This window comes from Delphinus delphis, chromosome 5 (assembly GCF_949987515.2).
Source record: "Delphinus delphis chromosome 5, mDelDel1.2, whole genome shotgun sequence".
NCBI classification, from domain to species: Eukaryota; Metazoa; Chordata; class Mammalia; order Artiodactyla; family Delphinidae; genus Delphinus; species Delphinus delphis.
Genome location: NC_082687.1, coordinates 121991748 through 122012447, shown reverse-complemented (window position 1 = coordinate 122012447; position 20700 = coordinate 121991748).

Sequence of the window (20700 nt, the reverse complement as noted above, 5' to 3'; positions counted from 1 at the left end):
ATAAAGGCTATGATAAAAATCTAAGGTTCCCTTAAGAAGTAAATTGGTGCCAGAAGGTTCTAGAAAGGAATAGTTATGAAATAGCAAAATCCTGAAGAACTTATAAAAGAAAGTACTTTAGTATATATTAGCTTTTATGCCAGTTGGTCATTTTAAAGGATAGGAATCTCTTAGAAAAACAGAGAAATTAGAGAAAAAAAATACTTTTTTTTTTTTTACCTGAAAGAGACTCTCTGAGAGGTTTGGGCAAATGTAAGGTATGGTATTGCCTCCTGAAAAGATTTAGAAACTGAGGTGAATACTTTTCTTCTACTGAGGCCACATGGAACAGAAAGCTATAAAAATCTGGAAATCCTGTCCAGGTGAACTAACAGCTAGTCCTAAAAAAGCATGTTAATACCTTGTTTCTGATCAGCTGTGTGTGGTATTTATAAAAGATAAAACTTATTTTCCCCCCAAAATTTAAAGAGAGCTTTCTGTGAGGGCTATTTCTATCCAGGCTGTTCTCAAGCACCAAAGTACTAGTTCTGGGAGTCCATAGAGTGTCAATGAATGACTCTGAATTTAGGAAAATGCTTTGAATGAGTTAGAACAAGATTTAAATTTGCAATAGTTGGTAAGAATTAATATGTACTGAAAAATTTTACTTCTTTGAAATTTGTTCCCAGTATTATCACTTTATAATACATAAGTAATATGAGTAAATGTTTACAATGTTAACTGCTGTGCTTTGTTATTTTAACAAAGATATTGGATGGGTAGGAAAGAAATAGAAATGATGAAGAATTTAAGGCCATGACCAGCAGTGCATTAAAATGTCTTCACCCCTTTTATCTGGTAGCAGCCACTGTATATGCCTGCAGAACTTATGTAAAAAGTTGCTTAGCCTAATAAACACCAATTTATGGAGAGAGGAGAGAATAATAAGACATTATTCTGGACAAGTTGTAAGAAATGGTAGTTGTAGCTCTTCCATACCTCTGAAGTACAACAAAGTCTGAATTCCAAATATGGTCATTTCAAATATTTCATCAAGCTGTAACTTAACCTCCAGGATTTATCTCTTTGCTTTTAAAGGATTATTCATGAAACTAGGGCCTATAGCCATTCTGGAATAAGCCAATTTGCTCAGGACACATCATGTATAATTCTACCTCACTCCTAGGGGCCACTTTTCTTCTAAGCCTTTTATATTAGTATTATGTTACTAACCCTCTAAGCTCCCCTGTGAGGCATGTATCAATTGTCCCACATTATTTTTCTTCTTTTTAAAGATTTTTTTTTATGTGGACCATTTTTAAAGTCTTTATTGAATTTGTTACAATATTGCTTCTGTTTTATGTTTTTTTGGTTTTTTGGCCACGAGGCATGTGGGATCTTAGCTCCCTGAACAGGGATCGAACCTGCACTCCCTGCATTGGAAGGTGAAGTCTTAACCACTGGACTGCCAAGGAAGTCCCAGGTCCCACATTATTTTTGAAAACGTTAAACCACAGAGAAACTGGAAACCTGTCCTAAGTTAATATATGTCATAATATACTACTGTATATTATTTGTGACAGATATTTGTCTTTTTTCTCATGTAGCAAAATGCATAACCAAAGAGACCAGAGGGAAGTGAAAGTAGGCAATCTAACTTATTACCCATTTATCAGATAACAATACTGAGTCTTTCTTTGAAAATTTCTAACCCATTTGCTTGGATTAGTTTGCCAGGCTATGAAACAACATAACAGAAGTGCTATATGAAGAGCAAGTATATAAATATCCTTCATCTTGATAAACTCTATTAAAGAGGGAAAAATTTTAAAAAACTTTATTTTTGGTAACTAAATTTAATTTGAAATAAATATGTAATCTTCTTAGGAAAATATGTTGAATTATTTTGGTTTCCTGTCATGTAGGGTTGAATCCAGGTTTTGCAGGTATGGAAGATTATACAATTGGAGATGCCTCAAAGAAAGATAACACAAACCTGCAAATGCAAAATTAGTTATATGTAAAGAAAAGACTCACAATAAGGCCCCAATTTTTCTAAGATTACAAATACAATAAGCATCAAAATCCCCCAAAAGCATAATAGTTTTATTACTTTATTGTCTGTCCCTAATTTTTTGATGTACTCTTTATATGACAATAATTTTGTAATATTTTCTGGAGAGAATAGGAAGATAATTTAGTCTCTGTTTTAGCACAGTTGAAGATGTGTTTTTTGATAGTTTAAAAATTTCTCTTAGTTCCATATATCACTGTTAATAACATTATAAAGATTGCTGTCAAATATAGGGAGAAATTTCTACTCAGTGTCTCTCATATAAGACCTTACAATTTTAGGGCATTTCAAGTTTCCATAAGCAGTGTAGTCATGATGCTCTTTGAATTGGCCACAGTCAAAGGACCTCTAACTCTGTCCCTTCGAGCCATGGAGCATTAAGAGGATTCCCGGAAGTCATCTCTGCATCCATATTGTTAGCGATTATTTACCTGAACACTTAAGGGACTGTGAACCACATAAATCTATCCCACTAAACACAAAGTATCCTCAAGGTAACTTTTCTTTAGCCAGATTCCAAATATGTTTGTGGCCACTCCAACATTGCCTGACATTGGGGGGAAAGTTAATATGGAAGGAAACAGCAGTCTTAATCAATTGTGGTTAAAATGTCTTACCAAGGCAAATAGCACAGAAATTATTAAGGCTTTGTGAATGTTTCTAGGAATCCTTCTGGCAAGAAGCCTGTGTAAGTGAAAGGCTAAATCATGGTCAATTTGCCTCCACTAAATTTAACAAACTAATGAAGCTACAGATTTATGTAAAACTTAGAGTACTAATACTAATAATTAAGATACATCCTGATAGACATCCTTTGGTTATGTAACATATAATTAATGACCTGAGTTGATTTTAGTAACATGTATTATAGCAATATAAACTATGAATGGTAATGTTAATAATATTAAGAAAAGATTTTTATGAAGGAATGGTAATATTTTTTAAAATTCAGTGGATTCTAATATAAGGATAAATTCCCCAAATTAAATTTTTAATAATTTTTAAAAATTTAAAAGGTACTACCTACAGCTGAGGTTGTGGAGCAAATGACCCATTAACTAATAAAATGTTTAAGTGTTTGACCAGCATAATGAGAAATCTGAGCAGTTTTCAGAATATGAAGATAACCCTTTGATGGTAAAAAAAAAAAAAAAAAAAGTACAAACAGCAGCTATCAAATAGGCCAAAATATACAAGGCAATATTGTTTGAGGACTTCTGCAAAGACATGACATATACTAAGAGGAAATTGACATATAGGTAAAGTCTTTTTGGCTGCCATTTGTTAAGTAATGGCTGCCGTGAGATGGATAATATAAAATGTTTAATGACACAGTAGTCTGAAAATCACTACTCCAAAATTAGATTTTGCGCACTGTTTTGTGTGACTATGAATATAAATATAAGAATGAGTCAAATGATTATTTTTACTGAATACTCGTTCCATTTTACACTAAATACATGTGCTAGATTCTGAAAGGTCATTAGCCATCACCCTCTGACTAAATTTTTTTTCTTGCCTGTCATTAAAAAAGCAGTGAACAAGACAGTCAAGTATTTAATTGCTCAGTTTTCTCAGTGATAATTTCCTTATGTTGGTTTATGCCCTTCAAAATCTGTGTTATCTAATTTCTGCTCTACCTCAGACACTAGGCATCTCTGTACGGAGACACTTCATAGTATGGGTACCATGCCAGCTTTGGAATCCAACAGACCAGGTCCCGAATCTGCCAGAGTGTGACCAAGGGCAAGTTACCTCACCTCTTCATGTTCTGTTTCCCGGTGGGTTAAACTCTACTGCAAAGGGGATACAATAATGTACGTGACCACAGTGCTTCCTACACGGCAACTGCCAACTGAATGAATGAATGGGTTTATGTGACTTGTTTCTGTCTGTCTATATGAGAAGTAAAAGGCATCCAAGGTACACCGATCTACCCAGCTGTGCTACTTTTTATGATGTGGAGGTGGAGCTTATTTGTTGTAGCTCTGCAGGTACCCTGTGATCTTGTTCAAAAGTTTCTCCTATATAAACTCAATGCAGTACAGTTTTCAGCTGATCAAAATATTGAAGCAGAATTCCTTCTCCTCTCTCTCCTCCATCTCCCTCTCTCTCCGTCTCTCCCACTCCCTATCTCTCTTTTTCTCCTTTCTTGAGAAGGAAGTGAATGAAGACAAGAAGAGGGGTACACAAAATTCCTACAATTAAGAACGCACTTAGAAGGTTTTATTTTACCTTACTTGCCAAACTTGGAATTTTTAATAAGGAAAAGGAGTGTTGACTGTTCTCTCAGAGATTATTTCCCCATCCGTTGCTATGGGTAACACACTATCAGAGACAAACAGGAAATCAGTGGGCCACAGGCTTGCTGTCACTGCCTGAATCTTCTTTCCATGCCACATGTTTACAAACATGCTGTGTTCCCCTTGACAAAAGCAGACACAGACACTCAGGGACTTCAAGGCTTTCCATTGTGTGTGTGAAATGGTTTCATTTAAGAGCTCCTGCTGTCAATTCTCAGACAGTGCAAGGGGAGGGAGGATGTCAGTAACTGACTAAAAGCTAGCTTGGGCAGAAGGCTTAACTCCATGGGCTCATAAATATGTGTGTGTGCGTGTGTGTGTGTGTGTGTGTGTGTGTGTGTGTGTGGTATATTAAGATGAATAGACACTCAAGATTAGAATTTGTTATGGAAAAGAAAACTTGGCTTACATGGCTGTAATCTGAGCCAGAAAACACTGAACTTGAATGTTACTATCTCTGTTTCTTGGAGGTCCTGCGGTGGTGCAGGAGGGGGAATTTAGTCCCAGAAATCAGTAGGAAAATAAAGGACTGCTTTGTGAGTTTGTGAGTGCGTGCCAGTCCCATGACTGTTTACTGCCACTTACATGACAATGGTAAAAGTTCCTCTCATACAACTGGTTGGATCAACACCACGAGATTTCTTGACACTTCCTTCCCTTAGGCTCCTCTGATTCAGGAGTGAAGAACCAGTGGCACAAAAAGAAATACTTAAATCCCACTTTCTCTGCCTCAGTGTGGTCCCTTTGCAGTGCAGTTAATTAAATAGTTTGAAGACTCTAATAGGTGGTCCTAGGAGGGCCACAGAGTTACTTTTCTTTTATCAATCTCATGCACCCCACAGAGGTTTTGCTGTGCTGAACAAGGGCCTAATCCTCAGCAGTTGAAGGCTTGGTGGGACTGGGGAACTCAGAAGATTAGCAATTCAGTCTTTGCCAAAACTCACCTAACACACTGCATTCCCAGAGGGGTTTCCAATGTTTGTGTGTAGATTCAGGTAGAGGTCAAGATTTCTACTCTTTACTATCAGGATAAGGAAGTAAGGAAGGGACGAATGCTACATGTATGACACTATATAAAACTGGAAGCAGCTTTGAGAGAGGTATTTCAGGGACAGGAAAAAAGACAGAAATTAAAAATTTCCCCTGATGCCTGCAGTTGTTCAATTAGTTTGGCTGAAGACCTTATCTTCAATGTATGCATTCATTCAACAAACATTTATTGAGTATATATTATATGCCAGTCATTGTCCTATTTACTGAAGATACAGCAGTGAGTAAAAGAGACAAGATCCTTGTCCTAAGAAGCATAATTCAAATCTAGTGATTCAGTAGTAGAAATTTGGATTTTTCAGTCAATAATGTATTACTGGAAGTAAAGTTAGGAGCTCTTTTCCTTAGGGAAGGTTTCAAGAGTGGTGTAGGAGAGAAAATGATTAAATGCTAAAATCATCTCTTGGTATATGAGTGGTGTGTGTGTCTGTGTGTGTGCGTGCACACATGTGTGTCTGTGTGTGTGTGTGTGTGTATGTTTATGGGAAAAGGAGATTTGAGGTCTAGAGATAAACTCTTCCTTTACTTGACAATCTTATCTGACCAAAAACAAGCACAATAGAAGTGGTTGACTTTGGACTTGAGTGAGACTGAATAAAACAGAACATTGAGGATGGCAAAACTAAACGAGTGTCTAAAGTTTGCAGATACTTCTGAAAATAAATATAAGACTTAACAAAAACAACGGCCAGAGATTGATTTGCTTCCCTGCTACCTCTCAAATCAACCTCTAGCAATTCCCTCATATCAGGAATCAGACTAAATTACTAACATGCTAAGATGTGATTAGAAGAAATAGATGGGAGGGCAGAGTCAAGATAGTGGACTAGGAAGGTGTGGAATTCGCATCTCCACACAATTAAAGCACCTGCCAGGCACCGGTGGGGGACCCTGGACACCTAAGTGGGTGGGAGGAACCCCAAGCCACCAGTTGTTTCAATTATATTTTTATTTTTCCTAATATATTTTTTATCTTTCTAATTTTATTTTGTTTTTTATTCTTTTTTATTGTACTGCTCCTTTTTTTCTTTTTCTTTTTTTTTTTCTGCCACACCACATGGATTGCAGGATCTTGGTTCCCAGGGTGGAGGTCAGGCCTGAGCTCCTGTGCTGGGAGCTCCAACTCCAAACTGCTGGACTAACAGAGAAACTCAGAACCCAGGGAATATTAATAGGAGTGAGGCATCCCAAAGGTCCTTATCTCAGCACCAAGACCTGGCTCTATCTAACTGCCTGCAACTCCAGTGCTGGACCACTGAGGCAAAACAACCAGTAACACAGGAATACAGCCCTACCCATCAAAAAAAAGAAATGACAAAAAAATATGTTACAAACAAAGGAGCAGGTAAAAACCCATAAGACCAAAAAAAAGAAAACAAAATACGCAACTTACCTGAAAAAGAATTCAGAGTAATGATAGTAAAGATGATCCACAATCTTGGGAACAGAATGGAGAAAATACAAGAAACATTTAACAAGGTCTAGAAGAACTAAAGAGCAAACAAACAATGATGAACAACACAATAACTGAAATTAAAAATACTCTAGAAGGAATCAATAGCAGAATAACTGAGGCAGAAGAACGGATAAGTGAGCTGGAAGATAAAATGGTGGAAATAACTGGCAGGGAGCAGAATAAAGAAAAAAGAATGAAAATAATTGAGGACAGTCTCAGAGACCTCTGGGACAACATTAAATGCACCAACATTCGAATTATAGGGGTCCCAGAAGAAGAGAAAGAAAGGGTCTGAGAAAATATTTGAAGAGATTATAGTTGAAAACTTCCCTAACATGGGAAAGGAAACAGTCAAGTGCAGGAAGCGCAGACAGTTCCATACAGATAAAGACAAACATGCCGAGACGCATATTAATCAAAGTAGCAAAAATTAAATACAAAGAAAAAATATTAAACGCAGCAAGGGAAAAGCAACAAATAACATACAAGGGAATCCCCATAAGGTTAAAAGCTGATCTTTCAGCAGAAACTCTGCAGGCCAGAAGGGAGTGGCAGGACATATTTAAAGTGATGAAAGGGAAAAACCTACAACCAAGATTACTCTATCCGGCAAGGATCTCACTCAGATTCAATGGAGAAATCAAAAGCTTTACAGACAAGCAAAAGCTACGATAACTCAGCACCACCAAACCAGCTTTACAACCAATGCTAAAGGAACTTCTCTAAGCGAGAAGCACAAGAGAAGAAAAAGACCTACAAAAACAAACCCAAATCAATTAAGAAAATGGTAATAGGAACATACACATCAATAATCACCTTGAACGTAAATGGATTAAATGCTTCAACCAAAAGACACAGAGTGGCTGAATGGATACAAAAACAAGACCCTTATATATGCTGTCTACAACAAACCCACTTCAGACCTAGGGACACATACAGACTGAAAGTGAGGGGATGGAAAAAGATATTCCATGCAAATGGAAATCATAAGAAAGCTGGAGTAGCAATAGACTTTAAAATGAAGACTGTTAAAAGAGATAAAGAAAGACACTACATAATGATCAAGAGATCAATCCAAGAAGAAAACATAAAAATTATATAATATTTATGCACCCAACGTAGGAGCACCTCAATACATAAGGCAAATGCTAAGAGCCATAAAAGGAGAAATTGACAGTAACACAATAGTAGTGGGGGAATTTAACACCCCACTTACACCAATAGACAGATCATCCAGACAAAAAATAAATAAGGAAACACAAGCTTTAAATGACACAATAGACAAGTTAGACTTAATTGATATTTTTAGGACATTCCACCAGGAAAGCGGAAGAATACACTTTCTTCTCAAGTGCATATGGAATGTTCTCCAGAACAGATCACATCTTGGGTCACAACTCAAGCCTTGGAAAATTTAAGAAAACTGAAATCATATCAAGCATCTTTTCTGATCACAGCGCTATGAGATTAGAAATCAATTATAGGGGAAAGAAAAGTAAAAAAACACAAACACATGGAGGTTAAACAGTGTACTGCTAAATAACCAAGAGATCACTGAAGAAATCAAAGAGGAAATCAAAAGTACCTAGAGACAAATGACAACAAAAACACGATGATCCAAAAACCTATGGGATGCAGCAAAAGCAGTTCTAAGAGGGAAGTTCATAGCAATTCAAGTGCTAGGATGATAAAAGGGAGAATGAAGTGGAAGACTCACCTCAAGAAACAAGAAAAATCTCAAATAAACAATCTAACCTTACACCTAAAGCAACTAGAAAAAGAAGAACAAAGAAAACCCAAACTTAGTCAAAGGAAAGAAATCTTAACTATCAGAGCAGAAATAAATGAAATAGAAACAAAGAAAACAATAGCAAAGATCAATAAAACTAAAAGCTGGTTCTTCGAGAAGATAAACAAAATTGATAAACCTTTAGCCAGACGCATCAAGAAAAAAAGGGAGAGGACTCAAATCAGTAAAATTAGAAATGAAAAAGGAGAGATTATAATTGACACTGCAGAAATACAAAAGATCGTAAGAGACTACTACAAGCAACTATATGCCAATAAAATGGATAACCTGGAAGAAATGGACAAATTCTTGGAAAAGTAAAACCTTCCAAGACTGAACCAGGAAGAATTAGAAAATATAAACAGACCAAACACAGCACTGAAATTGAAACTGTAATTAAAAATCTTCCAACAAACAAAAGTCCAAGACCAGATGGCTTCAGAGGCGAATTCTACCAAATATTTAGAGAAGAGTTAACACCTATCCTTCTCAAACTCTTCTGAAAAACTACAGAGGGAGGAACACTCTCAAATTCATTCTACGAGGCCACCATCACCCTGATACCAAAACCAGACAAAGATATCACAAAAAAAAGAACATGATAGACCAACACCACTGATGAACATAGACGCAAATATCCTCAACAAAATACTAGCAAACAGCATCCAACAACACATTAAAAGGATCACACACCATGATCAAGTGGGATTTATCCCAGGGATGGAAGGATTCTTCAATATATGCAAATCAATCAATGTGATACACCACATTAACAAATTAAGGAATAAAAACCATATGATCAACTCAATAGATGCAGAAAAAGCTTTTGACAAAATTCAACACCCATTTATGATAAAAACTCTCCAGAAAAAAAGTGGGCATAGAGGGAACCTACCTCCACAAATTAAAAGCCATATATGACAAACCCACAGCAAACATCATTCTCAATGGTGAAAAACTGAAAGCATTTCCTCTGAGATCAGGAACAAGACAAGGATGTCCACGCTTGCAACTATTATTCAACATAGTATTGGAAGTCCTAGCCACAGCAGGAAGAGAAGAAAAAGAAATAAAAGGAATAGAAATTGGAAAAGAAGACGTAAAATTGTCACTGTTTGCCAATGACATGATACTATACGTAGAAAATCCTAAAGATGCCACCACAAAGCTACTAGGACTAATCAATGAATTTGGTAACGTTGCAGGATACATAATTAATGCACATAAATCTCTTGCATTCTTATACATTAACAATGAAAGATCAGAAAGAGAAATTAAGGAAACTATCCCATTTACCATAGCAGGAAAAAGTTTAAAATACCTAGGAATAAACCTACCTAAGGAAGCAAAAGACCTGTACTCAGAAAACTATAAAACACTGATGAAAGAAATCAAAGATAACATAAACGATGGAGAGATATACCATGCTCCTGGACTTGAAGAATCAATATTGTTAAAATGACTACACTACCCAAAGCAATCTACAGGTTCAATGCAATCCCTATCAAGCTACCAGTGGCATTTTTCACAGAACTAGAATAAAAAATTTCACAATTTGTATGGAAACACAAAAGACCCCAAACAGCCAAAGCAATCTTAAGAAAGAAAAATGGAGATGGAGGAATCAGGCTCCCTGACTTCAGACTATACTACAAAGCTACACTAATCAAGACAGTATGGTACTGGCAGAAAAACAGAAATATAGATCAATGGAACAGGAGAGAAAGCCCAGAGATAAACCCATGCACCTATGGTCACCTAATCTTTGAAAAAGGAGGCAAGAATAAACAATGGAGGAAAGAGAGCCTCTTCAATAAGTGGTGCTGGGAAAAATGGACAGCTACATGTAAAAGAATGAAATTAGAACACTCCCTAGCATCATACACAAAAATAAACTCAAAATGGATTAAAGACCTAAATGTAAGGCCAGACACTATCAAACTCTTAGAGGAAAACATAGGCAGATCATCCTATGACATAAATCACAGCAAGATCCTTTTTGACCCACCTCCTAGAGTAAGGAAGATAAAAACAAAAATAAACAAATGGGACCTAATGAAACTTCAAAGCTTTTGCACAGCAAAGGAAACCATAAACAAGGCAAAAAGATAACCCTCAGAATGGGAGAAAATATTTGCAAATGAAGCAACTGACAAAGGATTAATCTCCAAAATATACAAGCAACTCATGCAGCTCAGCATCACAAAAGCAAACAACCCAATCCAAAAATGGGCAGAAGACCTCAATAGACATTTTTCCAAAGAAGACATACAGATGGCCAACAAATACATGAAAAGATGTTCAACATCACTAATAACTAGATAAATGCAAATCAAAACCACAATGAGGTATCACCTCACACTGGTCAGAATGGCCATCATCAAAAAATCTACAAACAATAAATGCTGGAGAGGGTGTGGAGAAAAGGGATCCCTCCTGTGCTATTGGTGGGAATGTAAATTAATACAGCCACTATGGAGAACAGTATAGAGGTTCATTAAAAAACTAAATATAGAACCACCATATGACCCAGCAATCCCACTACTGGGCATATACCCTGAGAAAACCATAATTCAAAAAGATTCATGTACCACAATGTTCATTGCAGCTCTATTTACAATTACCAGGACATGGAAGCAACCTAAGTGTCCACCAACAGATGAATGGATAAAGAAGATGTGGCACATATATACAATGGAATATCACTCAGCCATAAAAAGAAATGAAATTGAGTTATTTGTAGTGAGGTGGATGGACCTAGAATCTGTCATACAGAGTGAAGTAAGTCAGAAGGAGAAAAACAAATACTGTATGCTACTGCATATATATGGGATTTTAAAAAGTGGTACTGATGAACCTAGTGGCAGGGCAGGAATAAAGATGCAGATGTAGAGAATGGACTTGAGGGCACAGGGTGGGGGAAGGGGAAGCTGGGATGAAGTGACAGAGTAGCATTGAGATATATACACTACCAAATGTAAAACAGATAGCTAGTGGGAAGCTGCTGCATAGCACAGGGAGATCAGCTCGGGTCTTTGTGACCACCTAGAGGGGTGGGATACGGATGGTGGGAGGGAGGCTCAAGAGGGAGAGGATATGGGGATATATGTATACATATAGCTGATTCACTTTATTGTACAGCAGAAACTAACATAAAAACATTGTAAAGCATTTATACTCCAATAAAGATGTGAAAAAAAAGAAATAAAACAAAGCAAAACAAAACAAAAAAGAAATAGATTGTTTATATCTTGGACTTGTCCCTTGTAGTGAAATGTGAAAACCCAGCAGAAAGCCTTGAAAACTATAGATATCACAGATTCAAGAAGACTTAATTTAAACCTCCCTATGTTCTTCCCCTTCACTCACATAAATTACATACAAGTAAATTACATACAAGTGGAGAGAGAATTTTTATTCATTTCTCAATATAGGGCTAAAAAATGTTTTTTGTCCCTGCTCAATATTGAAAATTTTCCCAAATAAGTTTATAAATCAAATATTAAAAAGGAAGCATTCTGATAAAGATAATTAATGAATTATCTTTCACATGTTCTTTTAGAATATAAAAATAGACTCAAACCACTGAAGTTTTGCATTAGAACTAAGAAATATCAATCCTCTTTTACATTTATTACTGTGTCATGCATTTTGGCATTTCATCATTGGGGTCTGATATTCATAAGGGTTTCAACTGGTTTTTTTTGTTTGTTTGTTTGTTTCAAGATATTTACATGTCTTGACTGTGAAAGAAAATAACGATTACAGAAATTTTAAGTTTCCTAAGACCAGCACCAAGACTTCTACTTCCTGTACAGTCTCCATAGCTCCCACTACCTAGTAAGCACAAAGTCCACACTTGTTGAATAAATTAAAGTGAGTCAAATGGAATAACTTTGGTGAAGACCATCTGAAGACAGGCCAGTCAACTAGATCTACATGACTGGAGGTTTCTTCTAAGCTAAGTCTTCTGGGTCACATCTTTTAATCTGTGACATTTTAGCAAAGCATGATTATCTGAATCACATATAGTCAAACATATCACACTGACCTTAAGAATCCAATCAGTGTTTTCATAACCAATTCTTTAGGAATGTAAAAAAGTGTGTAGTGTATAAATTTTCCAGGTGCTCTCTTTTGGAAATGGAGGTTTAGGTGAGTGGGTGTAAAAGGAAATAAAGCATCATTGTAGAACTTTAGACTTTGACAACTAAGGAATAATTTATGAGAATAAAAAAGTAGAATATGAGCCATCCTTTTGTGTTCCAAAAAAAATGCCTTGGAGCAGTTATGAATAAAGAATTCCCATTGAAGCAGAAAAATTCAAAAGGATGCAAGCTTCACAATTTCAATAACAATGAACATGTTTTTATGTTGGCTGGTAATTTTTCTGCAGATGTTACTTTGAAAGTTTGGACTTCTGCTAGATCTTAGCATATAACACATGTCTTTGGTCCAATCACTGGGATCTGGTTAGGGAAGGCCAGCTGGAAATAGCTTCTGGAGACAAAATCTTATGTTTTCCCAAGGTGAACATAATTTTTTTGTTTTGGTATAGGAAAAAAATCTTTGTAACTCAACCCACTACAGTAAAATTATGGTATGTCTAGTTGAGTGTTCTCCAGGGAAGCAGTAGAACAAGCAGAGTTAAGTTGACATGCTGTTTCCTTTATCTGCACATGACATTTACTGATTTCAGCTTATATCCCAATGAGTTTATATTTGGATTCGAGTAAATCCAAAGTCATATATAATTGATTGCTGCACACAAATGAAATGGTTAGTGCTGTATGTTTCATCATTTCAATGGAACAAACTGTTGTCACATAATGGTTTCTATTTCTTATAAGGTAATTGGATATTAATTGAGGAAATGTAGTAAGAACAAAAAATTAATGGGAAACATTTATTTTCAGAAAGGAAACTACAAATGATAGTTTTATCTTCCCATGTGGATTTCTGATCAATGGACAATTACAATGAGCATCTTGGTCACATCCTCTGTCATTGCTACTACTGTCCTTCACATCTAGTACTACCAGTGTCATGAACAGAAGAAAACAACAACAACAAAAAGTAGGAACAGATGAACAACCAAAGAAAAACAGATAGGATTTTCATTCAAAATGATGGGCTTGAACTCTGACCTTTTTATTTACTAGCCATGGACTTGTGGGCAAGGTTTTTCATATCAGATTTCCCATCTTTATAGAAAAAAGAAAGATAGGTTGCCAATAGTTACCCTTTGTAGCACAAAGGAAATTTTGTTTATATCACTAACAAGAAAAATGATTGGCATATATCTGTAAAATATTATTTATTACATATAGTTAGTAGGGTAAGATATGAACTTTACAATTTGTAGTATTAAGTGTCTTACCTGCACTTTCTAGACCAACACAATCTCCCAATATTAAATCACTTAACTCCAGCATTCTACAAAGTATTTCCAAAGAAGACAACTAAAGAGTATATTCTGTCATTTTAGAAACATCATTGCTATTATGTTTTTCTAAAGTGTCACTTAAATTATTTTTGGTTAGGTTTAAATATGTTAATATTTGCTATTCCTCCTCATTCCAAGAATTTCTCTTCATCTATGTGAAGGCTTTGATGAAAAAAACTGTATGTAACATTTATATTTTTGTGTATGGAGTGCTCTCATCTGTCATAATGCTCACTGTAACCCTGGTAAAGTAGACAGTGATGCATTGTTATGGATTGAATTGTGTTCCCCTTGAAAAAAGATTTGTTGAAGTCCTAACCTCCAGCGCCTAGGACAGTGACCTTATTTGGAACTAGAGTAGTTGCAGATATAATCATTACTATGAAGACATACTGGACGGTAGAGTGAACCTTTATTCCAGCATGACCGATGTCCTTATAAGAAGATGGTCGTGTGAAGACAGAGACATACAGGGAGGATGCTATGAGACAGTAAAAGCAGAAACTGGTTGGGCAGCTGCAAGATAAGGACCATCAAAGATTGCCGACAAACCACCAGAGGCTAGGAAGAGGCAAGGAAGAATTCCCCTACAAATTTTAGAGGGAAAATGGCCCTGTCGACACCTTGATTTTGAAACTCTAGTTTCCAGAATTATGAGATAATACACTTCTGTTTGAAGCCACGCAGTTGGTGATCCTTTGTTGTGGCATTCCTAGGAAACTAAGAGATGAGGCCACGGCACTGGCAAATATTCCCTGAGTACTAAGCTGGTATCATGCACCAAGAATTCTCATAGTCTATAAGGTATTTCCTAGCAATATTCCCAGTAAAATATTTTTAATATTTTACAGATTAAGAAATTAAGGCTCAGAGAGGTAAATTAGTTGGGCCAAATTTGCAAAACTAGGACATGGTAGAATTTGATTACAATTGTTTTTGATTCATCAGCCTGAGAATAGGAATCATTAGTTCAACTGTGAAGATGAGGAAATTGAGAGTCAAAGAGACTGATACAGCATTTACCTTATCTTTTTGAGGCTAAATGTATTTATTTCCTGTGGTGTCTCTCCAGGGCCTATAGACCCAAACATTTCCTTTGTTACCTTTTGCTTTCCCTAAGTAGACCACACACTTATGGTACCCTAAACTGAGTTAGTCATCTGATAAACTATGACCAGTGGAGCATTAAGAGAGGATGACCCTGCTGTTCAGACATACTTTAATCAATTTAGCACCTTATAGGGCTCGTCTTAAATAACAGATGAGTTTAATGCCTTTTCTTAATAGTATTAACAATTTTATAATTATAACCATAATTTATTGAGCACTACTTAGTATTAGATATTGTATTTGGTTCTTAAATACATGACTTTAAATCTTTCATATGTCCTACAATCATTATTATTGTATTGTTTGTAGTGCAGAGAAGAGTTCCATAAAAGAAAAATAAATGTTTTATTTTCCTAGATGGGTCTAGCATCTACAGCATCACAGAGAATAAATTCTAGAGGTAAGTGACTGCAGGGTTACTCAATAAATCAATAATCACTATAGGACCAGAACTAGAAACCAGACTTTTTGACTTCTAATGTAGAACTCTTCATACCAGTAGTTCTCAAATATCAGTCCCCTAAAGAACCACCTGGAGAGTTTTTTAAAAATACAGAAGGTTGAGGGCTTCCCTGGTGGTGCAGTGGTTGAAAGTCCGCCTGCCGATGCAGGGGACACGGGTTTGTGCCCCGGTCCTGGATCCCACATGCCACGGAGTGGCTGGGCCCGTGAGCCATGGCCGCTGAGCCTGCACATCCGGAGCCTGTGCTCCACAACGGGAGAGGCCACAGCAGTGAGAGGCCCGCGTACCGTAAAAAAAAAAAAAAAAAAAAATATATATATATATATAGAGAGAGAGAGAGAGACAGAGAGAGAGAGAGAGAGAGAAAGAGAGAGAGAGAGAGAGAGAGAGAGAGAGAGGGAGAAGGTTGAACTCTTTTACGTTAGGGCTCAGGAAGGTAAATTTTAAACATTTCCCCGCAAGTTCTTAAGCACTCTAAATTACTACAACTATGGTCTCAGGGAAATATTTTAGTCATTCAGCTGGTGTCTAAGAAAACAGTCCTGAAAAAGATAGGTTTTACAGGATGTGAGAGAAAGAAATAAAACAAAAGAGTAAAATCCTGCATTTTCTGCTTTACCAACTTTCATGTATGAATCAAAATGTAAAGAATTTTACATTTTCTAAATTTTAGCAATTCTCTAACATTCATCCACCCATTGATTTTAAATTATCTTTTAAAACTTCTGTCATGACATGGAAACATACACGTGACAAAGAGAGTAAATGGTGACACTTTCATTCTCTGAACTGAGTTGCAACTCTTATCTAAGCATATGCCTGGAAACAATGCATATTAATTGTGGGCAAGATGAAAGTTAATTTTAAGCACCCCTCTAGCAATGGACCTCTTATTCAAGAGGATGTGTAAGCCACAGTATGTATTCTTCCTATGCTCTCTAAACTGCGTTGATTGGGACAATCTGTGAGTTTGTCAAACTGAATTTAAGCAGCAGATGCTCTGTGTCTCCCACTCAGATTCCCTTCTTCCGATATTCAGTTACCCTTAGATTTTTCATCCCCTTGACATTCCATAATTTTAGAAACTGGGCACACATACAAGATTTCTGCTAGCCTTAAGGCTTTTCCAGCAGATTTTTTTTCTTTTGATTACACGGTGGGAGGATTTTCAGAGATGTTCGGCTCTTAACTCACTTAACTCTAGTTCCTTCTGAAACCTCACTGCTAAGTCGGCTGTGCATTGCTCTATTAAGATAGTCACTTCAATCTTCTAACAAAGAGCACACTTCCCTGATTCTCCTCATCTTACTAGCATCTTACAATTTTCTCTTCCTATCCAAGTCAATGTGTAGGTAAAATACAGAGTAAGATTTCTAATCTAGGTTTAGTTACTAATTAGTTAGGCATACTTACTCAAACTCTTTAAAATAAGCATGGCTTAATTTCTATAACTAAACAATAAGGTGATTGCAATAAAGGAATTTAAAGGTCTCTTCCAGTGTTAAAAATCCCTAATTCTCAGATGAGACACTGACAGTTATACTCTGAAAGATTACATTTGGCTCTTTTAAATTGGGTACTTCCATATTAGGTAGTTAAGAAAGTATCAACAATATATAGAAAATGAGATAATTAATGGATTGATAGAAGGATGAATAGTTGGATAGATATTTCATAAAGAGAGTATGATAAAATAGTAGTAGTAGGTGGCAGATATACAAGTATTCACTGTAAAATTATTTCAATTTTTCTCAATGTTGAAAAAAATTTGCAATAAATTATTGAAAATGGTATCAGTAGCATGTGTGTGATATATATGTGTGTATAATTAAACCTTCTAAGTACTACAGTTACTCACATTTGGAATTCTTTAAAATAATCATGCACTCATACTCTCTAAAACATGTCTTCCCCGATTTTGTCAAGCACGGCAGACTACAATTTTTATTCCTTAGGCTTTGCTCTGTATTTCCAAAGGATCTGGAGCATTCCATGGTGATTTCAGAACATGTCAAATTCACTGCAGCTGCAAAACAGCTGTTGCAGACAGCTCACAGTGGCATTCTGAAAAGTGGTCTGAATTGATTAAAAGCTTGTGACTTGACTATAAACTTTGTTTTATATGATGTTTCATGATGTTAGAAATAATATGGAAAATAGTATGATATTATCATATTACCTAGTGATCCCTAACATTTAAAAAAAAATTTCAACACCCATATGAGTTTAATTAATTTAGATGTCTCCTTCTTGCTTTATTTTTTATGGCATATGAATATCACTTAAGTTACAGTGAACTAAATTAAATATTATTTTGTTAACTGCAGCATTTTATTCTTTGAGAGAGAAGGCAGAGATGGAGGCATTCTCTGCATTCTTACGTAGAATACGGTACAACTCGATCGCATGGATGTTCTGGAACAGTCTTGTTTATGTTTAAGCTTCAGATGCAGTGGAAATCTTAGTACTTTACTTGTGTCAAAGCCTCCCAACAGGAATGGCAATGGCATTAGCTGAGGAGGCTAAACGGTGTACATGCTAATAGCTATAAAGAGGGGCTGGTCTGCACAGTACAGGTAGAAATGCCAAGCAGGATTAGTGGGGACACCCAGCACAGGTGAAAGCAGAGTCTGGAAGATACAGTGTGAGCAGCAGAGAGTGGCCACATCTGGAAGGTAGGAAAAAAATGGCTCATACTATGAATCAGCTGAAAAGACTTGTTTATATTTCAGTGAAACATCCCTAGGTACATGCTTTAAATACCTGGAGGTTGTAGGAATGGAATATCTAGCAATATTAGGTGGGGTTAAGAATCACTGACCTAGAAGAGATATATCAGATTGGTCCAGGCAAAATAATAAATGTTGGCAAGGGCATTTCTCCATGACTTACCCTTCCCTTTTCTATCTTTAACTCTTTCTGTTAGAGGGGCCTACATTCTTTAAAACTTTTCATTTCAGTGCACAACTAGAGCCTATTGTTTATTCCATTCTAAGCTTTGTAACTTTTCAACCAGTCTTCCTGTTTCACATCATGTCTGGCTCATTACTCATTTCCTCATAGCCATAAGTTCTACTTTGCAAATAATAGTTAGATTTCTGATAATCAAATATATAATGAAATTTAATGATTGACACTGAGCCAGTGTTATGTTTTATTCATCACATATTTGGTTGGGCTTATTATGTTCTATCTAGACACTGTATCAGGAAATAGAGATATAAAAGATTAAAAAAAAAAACAAACCCCAGACTGGTGCTCTCATTCCAAAGAGCCCAGAATTTACCCAGCATTTTAAAATGTACTTTAATGTACATATGACTCACCTAGGGATCATGGTTAAGATGCAGATTTCGTAGTAGGTGAAGAGGAGGAGTTCTGAGATTCTATATTTTTAATAAGTTATCTGATGATGATTATGCTGTTGGTCTTCAGACAATATTTCATATAGCAAGTGTTTAGTGCAGGTTTTTTCTTAACCAGACGTGGAAGGGAGGCAAGTCCTACTGCCCTAATCATTCATATTATGTAATAAATTAACTTCACTTCAATGCCTCTAGAATATTTGTTGTGTACCTTCCTTGAGAGAATTGAGAAAATACTCTTTAAATCATTTTCTATCTTTGTTCAAGTGGAAACTTGTATCAATTAGGATTGAATTCAGATTTAAGCAACCAAAAGTCTATTCAATGACTTAGACAAAGAGGGGTTATTTATCTCAGACAGCCAGCAGTTAGGGGGCAGTAGTCTAGTGCTCCAGGGAACTTTCTGTATGTTCTGTTCAGTTATTCTCAGCATGTACAGGTAGGTCCTCACCGATGCTGTCTCCGTGAGGTTGTGGTATGTCTGATGCTTCAGGAGGCTCGTGTGTGCTTTCCAGTTGGAAGCAGGAAGAAGTGGGGAGAGAGAAGCCAAGGGACAGTGCCCTTTTCAAATGTCCCTTTTTAGAAGTTTCTCAGCAGGCAAGCCCAGTGACTCCATTTAATCTTTTTGTGTGGAACTGGGTCATGTGGTCACTCCTAAGAGGAAGTGAGTGTAGGAGCATGAATATTGGAACCCTAACTTTGGAGCTTCTATAGTAGCAGAAGATAAGAAAGGGGCTGCAAATGGCTTTGGAGCAGTCAATCCATAGCGTTTGCCACACTCATGGAGTTGAAAAGTCATAAGCTAAAACCAGGTTTATCCGTGCTAAAATATAAAACAATAACGTAGGGCCAAAATTCTTTTTAAATGTCTAAGCTTTCTAGAACTTCGAATTTTCTACGTCTGACACTGCCTGTTTGAAATGAACTGCATAGAGGTTTTGTTTGTGCCTGAACCTTCCATCTAGTATAAGTAGGAGTGGACTTTGCTCCTTGGTTTCCCTAAGCAATTTCTTCAGTTTTACAAATTACTTTGTAAATAGAAATAATATCTTAGTAAATATGTAATTCATTTTTTAATCTATAAAGTACCAAACTTTTACACAAGAACATGAACTTATGAACAATCTTAATATCCTAGGTTAGTTATAGATAAACAAACCATGCAGAATAGATTATTGAAATATAGCTTTTCTTTTCCAGTTTATAATCAAATTCTGGTATTTATAGTTACTTGTCTATCTGACTTTCAAAAAACCCTACAGATACAATGAAAGGTAGGGAATTCATATTGACATATCATCTATTATGTCTATATATGTCTTATATATTAATACCATTTCTGAACAACCAATTAAGATCATTACATTTTCCATTTTCCTAATGAGAAAACTGAGGTTCAGAGAAATTAGGTAACTGCTGAAGATTACCAGCGACAAAATATCAGGGCTTGAAGTATATCAGGGATTTGAAGTCAAGTGTGTTTAAAATTTTCTAATTCCCCTCTCTTTCAGAGGGCAATGTATGGAACTTACTCTCTTGCTCTGCTTATCAATTATCTCAGGGAAATTCATGATGTGTATGTAAAAAATAGAAGGGATTCATTATTTGTAACCATCCACTTTTTTGTTTAGGCTTGAATTTAACAATTAAAAATACATCAAGTGA